The following is an 11,316-nucleotide window of genomic DNA, read 5'->3' on the forward strand; positions in this document are numbered from 1 at the left end:
CAGAGGTACAGCACAGGTTGAACAACTGGGAGATAAAGTTAGAGAGGACACTCTGAGATGGTTTGGACATGTCCAGAGGAGGGACAGTGGTTTGGACATGTCCAGAGGAGGGACAGTGGTTTGGACATGTCCAGAGGAGGGACAGTGGTTTGGACATGTCCAGAGGAGGGACAGAGGTTTGGACATATCCAGAGGAGGGACAGTGGTTTGGACATATCCAGAGGAGGGACAGTGGTTTGGACATGTCCAGAGGAGGGACAGTGTGTATATTGGTAGAAGGATGTTAGAGATGCAGCTGCAGGAAAAAGACAAAGAAGAGACATATGGATGCAGTTAGAGAGGACATGGAGGGAGTTGGAGTGATCCTGGTTCTGCTGGAGGTTTCTTCCTGTTAAAGGGAGTTTTTCTTTCCACTGTCTCCACTGTGCTTGCTCAGGATGGGAGACTGCAACGAAGCCAAGATTCAACTTGTCTGCTGGATTCCTCAGATAGAGAACTTTACTAACTGTCTTTTATGAGAATGTTCCTGTAAAGTCCCTGAGACAACTTGTTGTGATTTGGTGCTTTAGAAACAAACTGAACTGAATTGGCAGAGGACACAGAGGACAGAGTGAGGACAGAGGACACAGAGGACAGAGGACAGAGTGAGGATAGAGGACAGAGTGAGGACAGAGGACACAGAGTCAGAGTCAGAGTTTCTTTATTGTCATTCGCACCTCATGTGGTACATGTGGTGGAGCGAAATTATGTCCACAGGGTCCCAGTTACATCCAACAATAAAATGTATAAGAAAAACAGTAATAACATCTAAGATATGAACTAAGAAAAACATCAACTAAATATACACTAAGCACTCATAACATAAAACATTGAACATCAGCACAAACATGAACATGAGTCTGTGAGCAGATGTGCACGCATGAACACATCAACATTGAAACAGATCAGCAGCAACATGAAACAGATCAGCAGCAACATGATGTGGTTTTTCACAGTGATTATTCTAGTTAGAGATTCATGAGTCTAACAGCCTCAGGGTAGAAGCTGTGGACACAGAGGACAGAGTGAGGATAGAGGACACAGAGGACAGCGTGAGGACAGAGGACACAGAGGACAGAGTGAGGATAGAGGACAGAGTGAGGACAGAGGACAGAGTGAGGATAGAGGACAGCGTGAGGACAGAGGACACAGAGGACAGAGTGAGGACAGAGGACACAGAGGACAGAGTGAGGACAGAGGAAGACTCGCTGTGGACACCGTTGAAGAGGGTACAGCCAAAAGAAGAAGACGGGGTTTGTTTTTATTCTGTGTAAGGCAGAATCTCCAACATTACAATAAAAGCTTGAACTCTTTCTGTGAAGTGAAACTAATAAAGGAGTTTCACTTTGTGCAGGTACTGACAAGAACTCTTCAACTTTCCTCAATCTCAATGTTCTGAGATGTTCCTGTAGAGTCCACAACCTCAGTGGTCCAGGACAATGAAGTTTCAAACCCTGACCTAGTGATGAGCAAATGAAGCTTTTATGAAGCACTGAACCAGTTGGGCCAATTGTTTCAAAGAAGGGTTCATTTGTTGAAGCTTCAGTTGCACTGACCTCTTGTGGCATTTTACAACGCTGCTGTCAAATGAGGCTTTTTGCTTTTGGTGTCACTCTGAAGAACTTCAGTGACTGGTGTTAAAGAAACTACTGTGGTAAAAACAGGTTGTTTAAATTCATCAACTTTCATGTTGTCTGGTTTGAAATGTTTTCATGCTTCCATGCGTTTGAATAAAGATTGATAATGTGCACTGAAGAGCTTTAATAAAAATGTTGCAACGTATTGTGCTTGTGTAACTGTGGCAGAGTCTTTATCATTCTTTAAAAGTATCAATGAAATGACGTCTCCATCATCTCCATGTTTGGAGCTGAAGTGTCTGATCATGGAGGAGGTGTTCCCATGATGCTTCAGGTGAACACACCAAACACTGCACCTGCACACACACACTCATGGAAATAAAATAATGATAATCTGAGCCCACACTGATATACGATTATTAAAACCACATCATTTTACTGTACTTATATGAAGTCCACGGGTTAGATAATGTCTTCAGTGCTCAACATCACTGTAAGTTAGTTGACATTGAAACACCTCATGATGAGCAGAATGAAGCCACGTGTTAGAACCACCTGTCTTCCTGCATGGCTCCATAATGAATTCAAACCAACAGCAGAAACACACCTGCTCTCCAACACAAACATGTTGGAGCTGCTTCATCTGCTGAGCTCTCGCTTCAGAACTGTCTCCACCTGTCACCGGTCAGAATGAGGCGGTGCCAGGATCAGCTGTTTGGACCGTGAACCAGTCCACACATTCATTCTGACAACGAGACAGTTTGTGTTTCGGTCGGAACGTGTCATGTGACTGTTTCTGCACCGAAACAGGCTCTGAAGCAGTGGTTCGATGTCATTTTACTGCAGGGTTCGAAGCTTTTGTTTCATGCCACCATCACTAACCGGACCCGTGGTTTCAACATGGCGGCTTCAGAAAGTGACTCAGTGCTTCAGTTCAGAACTTCACTAAACAAATGTTAAAAGGGGAACCTTCATACATCTCCTCCTACATGTCTCTGTGTGAGTGCAGCTACAGCGTGCGCTCTCAGGACATCATTACCTGCAGTGTTCCCTCAGTGAGGACTGAACTAGACAAAAGGACCTTCTCCTACTCCGCTCCTGTTTCCTGGAATATCTTGTAAAAAGATCTGAAGCTCTCGACCTTTGACCTCTCTAAGTGGCTTCAAACATCTGATCAGTTCCTGGAACCAACGCAGACGTGTTCCTGTTTTTAGTTTCTACATTTGCCTTATAATCTAGCTGTTTTTGCTATTATTCCTCTTGAATATCCTTTTGGTTGCTATTTTGTTTTGATTTGTAATAAAATAAAACTAAAAGAAACTTTAATTTGTATTCCTCTTTTATAATTGTCCATTGTTGTCATCATTCTTTGTTAAATCAGGTCTCTCTTTAAATGAGTCCCCGAGGTTCAGTGGGACTAACCTGTAGAAATAAAGGTTGAATGAACTAACTCTAATGTTTTTGTTATTTTAACTCTAATGTTTTTGTTTGTTTGTTATTTTAACTCTGTTTTTGTTTGTTTGTTATTTTAACTAATGTTTTTGTTTGTTTGTTATTTTAACTCTGTTTTTGTTTGTTTGTTTGTTTGTTATTTTAAGTCTAATGTTTTTGTTTGTTTGTTATTTTAAGTCTAATGTTTTTGTTTGTTTGTTATTTTAACTGTTATTTTTAGATTAAGGTTTAATCAACATGGCTGCCCGGATGACGTCACTGTCGGTCTGTTTTCGCGCCTCACCATGAGCACAGCCTCCGCGCGCTCTCTCACGCTCCACCAACTCGCTGAGAAGTTGTGAGACGTTCGTGTTGAGCTCGGAAATCCCGCTGCTCAGAGTACCCAGACTGTTCCCCACCGGAACGCAGAAGGTTCGATTCTGTCCATCTCTGAGTCTCAGATTGGCGCGAACACTCGAGATCTCCATGCTTCTTCTTCTTCTTCTTCTTCTTTGGTTTTTAACGGCAGCTTGCATCCATCAATGTTGCACTACTGCCATCTCTTGGTGTTTATAAGTTAATTTCTTTCCTCAAATTCTCTTATTGAGTCCAGTATTATTTAAAAAACGAAATATCTTTCTTTTCCCTTCTTCACTATTCAGCTGCGAAGCCACATTTTCAAATTTTAGTTCCCTTTTACAACCTATTTCCATTCTCAATAATCTTCTTTGACCCACATATTTCCTGCAATTAATAAAAACATGTTCTATTGTTTCTGTGGTATTACACCAGTCACATAAACCAGTAAGATGTTTCCCCATCTTAAAAAGAGTGCCATTCAAAAAACTATGCCCGGTTCTTATTCTATTTATAATTATCTCCTCCCTCCTATTTATTCCTCCGATTCTTTTAACATCAACTGTTTTCTGTATCCTGTATAAATGTCTCCCTTTTGTCTCATTATTCCAGCTCATTTCCCATAATTTCTTGCTTCCTTTCCAAACTATACTTTTTCCTTCAGACTTAGATAATTTTATTGACATATCAATATCTTCTTTTTTAACAGCTTCTTTAGCCAACCTATCTGCTTTTTCATTACCTAAAATACCTAAATGAGCAGGAGTCCACATTATTACTATAGTTTTGTTTTGTTCACAAAGTCTATGATGAACAAACAGAATCTCATACAAGATGTGTTGGTGATTACTTGAGGTTCCCTTTTCAATGCTTAATATTGCTGATAATGAATCACTGCAAACTATAATTTTACTTGTTCTACTATCCTCCACCCATTCTAAAGTCAATAATATAGCACATAATTCTACTGCATATATACTCAGAAAATTAGATGTTCTTTTCGAAAGCTTAATCTTTAATTCAGGAATCACTACTGGTACACTAGTTGCTTCAGTTTTTGGATCTTTTGAACCATCTGTATAGATTTGCAGGTAATCATTATATTTCTTCTCTACTCGATCATAAAATTCTTGACAAATATCTGTAGTTTTCCTTTTCTTAATATTTAATAATGATCTATCTACATTAACATATTTCCATGCCCATGTAGGCCTTAAGGGCCATAATACTGTTGAATTAAATTCTTTGTTATATACTTTAAATGTTCTTGCTAAATTATCCCCTATCCACCCAAAACTATTTTTAAGCTCCTTTCCTCTTTCCCAACAATTTTCTAGCACTTTCTTAACTGGATGAGTTTCATTGTGTCCTTTCAAATTTATCCAATAATTAGCCATTAACTGCTGTCTTCTAATGCATAATGGCATTTCTCCTGATTCTACTTGTAGAGCACATACTGGAGTTGATTTTACTGCCCCTTAACAAATTCTCAGTGCTCTAGCTTGGATGACTTCTAATTTATTTAGTCGAGTTTCAGCCGCTGATCCATACACCACACTCCCATAATCTATTCTTGACTGAATTAATGACACATAAATATGTTTAAGTGACTCAAATGTTGCACTCCATGTCAACCCTGCTAAACACCTCATAATGTTTAGTACCTTTTTACCCTTCTCTATGATATGATCTATGTGATTTCCCCAAGTTAATTTCTTATCAAACACTACTCCCAAAAAACAAAAATAATCAACCCTTTCTAACTCTTTTCCGTATAATTTTAACTTTTTATTAACTCCGATCTTTTTATTTGTGAAAAACATGACTTTTGTCTTTTCAACTGAAAATCTGAAACCCCACTCTATTCCCCACTTACTTACTTTATCTATCCCTTCCTGAAGTTTTAAAATAAGATGTTCCACATTTCTTCCCCTTTTCCATAACGCTCCATCATCAGCAAAAAGTGATTTACCATAACTGAAAGATAAATCTTTGAAAATATCATTAATCATAACTGAAAATAGTGTAGGGCTTATCACACTTCCTTGAGGGGTTCCATTTTCTATTTTACATTGTTGTGATATATGCGATCCTATTTTAACTTGAATAGTTCTGTCACATAAAAAATCCTTTAACCAATTAAACATGTTTCCTCCTATTCCTGCCTGATGTAATTTAATCATTAACCCTTCTCTCCACAACATATCGATGCTTTTTCTACATCAAAAAACATAGAAACAACAGTTTCCTTATTAATCTGAGCTTTTCTAACATCGTCTTCTAAACATAAAATAGGATCCATTGCAATGAGATCTCCATGCTGCAGGCTGCTGTCGTCATCACGCAGTGCCGTGCTGTCGTCATCACGCAGTGCCGTGCTGTCGTCATCACGCAGCGCCGTGCTGTCGTCATCACGTAAACGTTGCTACCTTTAGACGCGCGGTGTAAATGTTCAGGCAACAGGTTGCGAGTGGAAATGAACAGGATAAGAAACTTTATTTGTTGAATAAAGATTACGTACAGAGTACAAAAACCTTCTTTTTATTTGATGATCATTTAAATGATTGCCTTCTTTGTAGCAGTGCATTGTTGTCGTTGTTTACTGTTGTTGTTGTTGTTTGTACTTCTTCTGCCTGGAGGATGAGTCCCGAGGCTCAAGCAGAGCAGCCTGTAAATAAAGGTTGAACGAATGAATCAGTATATTTTTATGTAGGAGAGCTGCCACCGAGTCGCCGGTACAAATCCCAGCAGGGAACCTTTGTGGTAGTGGTGGGCGGATCGATCCAAATATAGATAATATTGATTCAGCATGGGTATTGATATTGATCAGTGGCAGTGTAATGAGATCGATACTGAGCTTCAGTTAGAGCCGTCACTCTGCAAAGGCCCACGGACAGGCTGCTTCTGTCAACTGCTCATCTTATTATTTACTCTTTAGTTCTTGTATTTTCACTCATTATTTTTAACTTTTAATTTTTTTTTCAAACCCAGAAAAGAAATTCACTTAAGAGGAGATTTTTGTTTTATTCCTTTATATTCTAAATATATTTTACAGTTTTATAACATTTGTTGCGGTGTGATAACTTTGTACAGTTTGTTTAGTTAAGAAAAATAAATCCAGAAAAGGAGTGCAATGAAGGGATAATCTTTATTTAATGATCATAGTTTCTGAACACACTGTTTTCATTTATTCTTCATTTTATGCACTTTGTTTAAGGAAAATCCAGCCATGACAAAAATTGTTTTGTTTCTGTTGTTTTTTTTTCAGAAAAACTTTTATTATAATAAAGTATTTTTTATTTATTTATAAACTTTGCCTAATTCTATCCTGGTTTTTAACTAATAAATGATTCATAGAAAAAAATCACAAAACACTTAAACGTCATCAAAATTCACCATAATTATTGTAAAGTATCGGTGTCGGTATTGTCGAGACTGGACCTGGATTTATTTGGTATCAATAGATACCAAATTTTGCAGCATCACACAACTCCACTTCATGCGTGGGTTTTCTCTGGTTTCGTCCCAGAGACCAACAACATGCTTGTTGGGCTGACTGGTAACTCTAAATTATCCCTAGGTGTCTCTGTGATGGAGACATGTCCAGGGTGCTGCATCTCACTGTGTCTGCTGGAATTTTTTTTTTTCAACCTTTATTTCGACTCACATCTTTCTTTTAAGCTCCATGTGGAAAACTTGGTGAAGAAACTGGAAGTTAAACTGGGTTTCTTTTTCAGAAACAGATCCTGTCTAACTCTGAACCCTGAGGAACACCTTGTATCTGTGACTTTCCTTCCCTCCATTGATTACGGTGACATTATTTACATGAACGCTCCTACAAGAACCCTGCAGATGTTGGATGCTGCAGATGTTGGATGCTGCAGATGTTGGATGCTGACTATCATGGTGCACTAAGATTCATAACTGGCTGTAACTACCGTACCCACCACTGCACCCAGTATCCACTGGTTAACTGGTCACCATTAACTTCACACAGACTCTCTCACTGGTACATCTTCATCTTTAAATCACTTCCTGGTCTGCTGCCTTCATACATCTCCTCCTACATGTCTTTGTGTGAGTGCAGCTACAGCGTGCGCTCTCAGGACATCATTACCTGCAGTGTTCCCTCAGTGAGGACTGAACTAGACAAAAGGACCTTCTCCTACTCCGCTCCTGTTTCCTGGAATATCTTGTAAAAAGATTTGAAGCTCTCGACCTTTGACCTCTCTAAGTGTCTTTAAGAATCTGTTGGACTCCTGGCAGGGACCAATGCAGACATGTTCCTGTTTTTAGTTTTAATCTAGATTTTTTTAAAGTTTTTAAATAGCATTTTCTTTCATTCATTCTTCTCAGTGTGTAAGCTTTCTTTGATGATTGTCCACTGTTGTCATCACTCTTTGTTAAAACAGCCCCTGAGGCTCAATGAGACTAACCTGTAGAAATAAAGGTTGAATGAATGAAAAAAATGTATCCAGTGTCATGGAGGACCTTAAACAAACAACACAGAGGAGGTGCAGACAAAAATAAATAAAATAAAATAAAGTAGGTAAAGATCATGGATGTATCATGGATGGATGGATATAGTTGATGTATCTTTAATTTATGTTTAGTTCAGTTATTTAGAAAATAATAAACATGCGTTTGTTTCCGTTGTTATTGTGTAATCAATAGAATTAGTTACAAACGCACGTTTTTATGTCTAATATCATATAATTCAAAGTTTTTACTCAAATATAAGAATTTGGAAAAAAGACGAATTTGTTTGTGTCACGTGAACGCACCATGGCGCGCTGTCACGTGATCAGTGTTTGTTTCTTGTAGTTTAAACCGGGTTGTAATTTGTGACGCGCGCGCGGGTTTCTGCTTCTGCTGAATGAAGTTCGTGTTGTTCGAAGCGTGACCTCTGACCCCAGACCGGAAGTTGTGCTGAGTTCGCACTAGTTGGCGCTCCGGTAGCAGATCCAGGATCACACGGAGCTATTATCGATCATCGATCAGCCGAGTCGCTCGTGAACAGCGAGACAACACAGCAGAAGGTGTTCGGATACACTTCCGGTTCGACCCGGTCCGGTGAGTCCAGTTTACGATGTTAGCATACGGAGGCTAACATATGCTAAGGGATCATCCTGACTTCCTGTAACGGATTCAGGATCGATAAAGACCAGTTTGTTGATCCGATCCCTGATCGGGTTCTGGACAAAAGAGCGAAGGTTGGGTTACCATGGTAACGGACCCAGGCTTCTCACCTGTCTGGTCTGAACCAGGACGAGTTGGGTGTGGGACACAGAATTGTTTGTTTGTTTGTTTTCCGTGCAGTCAACAGCGCAGCTTCTCGATTCTCTTCCTGAACGCAGAATAAATAATGAGGCTCAGAAAGTAATGAAGGTCCAGTTCACAGGACGGTTTCTGCTGGAAGCTCTCCTTCCACCAACATGGAAAATGTTTTCTCTGGCAACAGCACAATTTGAGAGCGGGTTCCAGATCCAGAATGGTTCAAAAACATCCCGGTGTCGTGTAAACATGCCTGGCTCATGGGCCTGCGGCTCCAACGCAGGACTCACTCTGCCTCTACTTCAGTCATGGACCGGATCGTACAGCTCCACCCGTCACTGACGGAGGCGACGCTGCTGAGCCTCGTCTGTCCAGAGAAACGTTTTACTCCCGTCCATCTCCACCGTTCCAGCAGCTTTCAGGTAGAACTTTGTTTTTACCACTTGGATCTAAACAAGTTCAGTCTGGTCCTCTGGACGTTCAAAAAACTAAACAACAACAAAAAATGTAGAAACGTTTCGTCTCATCCTGAGGACTTCCTCATTCTGAGGTGCTGTATTCAGCTCAGTCTCTTAAATAGCACCTTCTCAGAGTGGATCAACCAGTTTGCTGCTGACAACCAGAACCAGCTGATCACATGCTCAAGAAGGACCATCAGCCTAACAATGGATCATTAGCACCTGATGGCTGTTTACTGTTCACAGAGGGCTGAGTGATACTAGCAATCACAGCATTGTAAGAGGGGGACAATTGAACCTGGAGGCTCCACCCCTGTTTAATGATGGACAGTTGAACCCGGAGGCTCTGCCCCTGTTTAATGATGGAGGACAGTTGAACCTGGAGGCTCCACCCCTGTTTAATGATGGACAGTTGAACCCGGAGGCTCCGCCCCTGTTTAATGATGGAGGACAGTTGAACCAGGAGGCTCCACCCCTGTTTAATGATGGAGGACAGTTGAACCTGGAGGCTCCACCCCTGTTTAATGAACGAGGACAGTTGAACCAGGAGGCTCCACCCCTGTTTAATGATGGAGGACAGTTGAACCTGGAGGCTCCACCCCTGTTTAATTATGGAGGACAGTTGAACCTGGAGGCTCCACCCCTGTTTAATGATGGAGGACAGTTGAACCTGGAGGCTCCACCCCTGTTTAATGATGGAGGACAGTTGAACCCGGATTATTGAGCATGCACCAGGATACGTGCACTTACAGTTTCAAGTTTCAAAGAACATAGCACCAACTAGTGGCGTGTTGAGGGAATTGCACCTTTTCCATGTGTACGGTCTCTGTTCAGACAGATTGTAATTGGAATGTTTTCATGTAAATGTGTTGATAGAAATGAGAAAATAAAATAATAAAATAGAGTTTGGACCGTGAGTAGAATCAACGTTCTGGTGTTGAGTTTGGGTTCAAGCACACTTTCATCCTTGATGCTTCTCAGTGGTTGTGGTTCCGTCTGCAGTCACCGTCAGCTGAGCAGAACCAAACGAGAGGAATACAACTACAAACACAAACAATCAATTCTTTAAAAGTTTTGGATCGGGATCAGACGTGCACCGGGGGAGTTCTCTGGCCCATCGCCCGTTTCTAAAAAGCCTCACCTGCGAATCCGATGTAGTTTTATTAGCTGTCAGGTGTTAAAGGTCACAACGCACCTTCACTTTTCTAATCTTGTTTTATTGAAAACATATCCTTGAACAATATTCTAGAAATAATACAAACTGGTTTTAACTGGTTTTAACTGGCCATGAGGCAGCGCTCTGAAATATAAATGAAGTTCAGACAATTGTTGTTCAAACCACTAAAAATCAGTCAAGTCAGTTTCTTGTGTGTCGGCTGATTTCACAGAATGAAGGAAATCGGGACCAGTTTATCGATGCACAGTATCATCGTCATGGTCTATATCAGCGTTCAAGTTCAACATCGAACATTCCATCAAAATAACTCACCCACATAAAAGTTGCTGTTTTTGTGTGGCAGCCAGTGACGAGGATGTCTGCAGCTGACGTCACGCGCACCTGCCTGGTCCGGTCACGGCGGACAGGAAAATTCAAAATGTCGGCGGTGTGGAAGTTCTTTTTTCGTTGAGGATGTCAGGTTCTGAAGATTTTTGGACGCCTCGCTACATCGTCGCCAGTCAGAGATATTTTCCGACGTAACCTTACCCGAGTTACAAGAGGTCATTGAGAAGCTAACAGCTGATAGCACTTGGGTGAGTTTTACCACAGACATGTGGACGCCATGTTAGCCCCGTTAGCATGATTAGTCTTACGGCACAATGGATAGACAAAAACTTTGAACTTAAAAAGTGTGTCCTTCATGACAAGAGTGCAGAGGATCCCACACTGCAGCTATAGGAACCTGGAACAAGCCTCCATAAGTGAGGCAGCCTCACAGGTGACTAATGCTAATAAATAACATTTAACACTTTTCATTTAATAAAGTTAAAGTGCTATGAATATCATACGGCTGTTACTGAATATATGCATATCATACGGCTGTTACTGAATATATGCATATCATACGGCTGTTCCTGAATATATGCATATCATACGGCTGTTACTGAATATATGCATATCATACGGCTGTTACTGAATATATGCATATCATACGGCTGTTACCGAATATATGCATATCATA

The 11,316-nt window shown here is 40.6% G+C and overlaps 1 protein-coding gene across 1 annotated transcript in view; it reads left to right on the plus strand.

Annotated features, from left to right (window-relative positions):
• Positions 1-8,297: 8,297 nt before the first annotated feature.
• LOC119418405 (putative E3 ubiquitin-protein ligase UBR7) overlaps positions 8,298-11,316 on the plus strand; it is a 21,350-nt gene continuing 18,331 nt past the window's right edge. The window contains exon 1 of the mRNA XM_037685680.1: positions 8,298-8,477. The gene's annotated coding sequence lies outside the window, so the exon portion shown is untranslated. The remainder of the gene's footprint in view (positions 8,478-11,316) is intronic.

This window comes from Nematolebias whitei, chromosome 12 (assembly GCF_014905685.2).
Source record: "Nematolebias whitei isolate Nwh7 chromosome 12, NemWhi1, whole genome shotgun sequence".
Taxonomy (NCBI): Eukaryota; Metazoa; Chordata; class Actinopteri; order Cyprinodontiformes; family Rivulidae; genus Nematolebias; species Nematolebias whitei.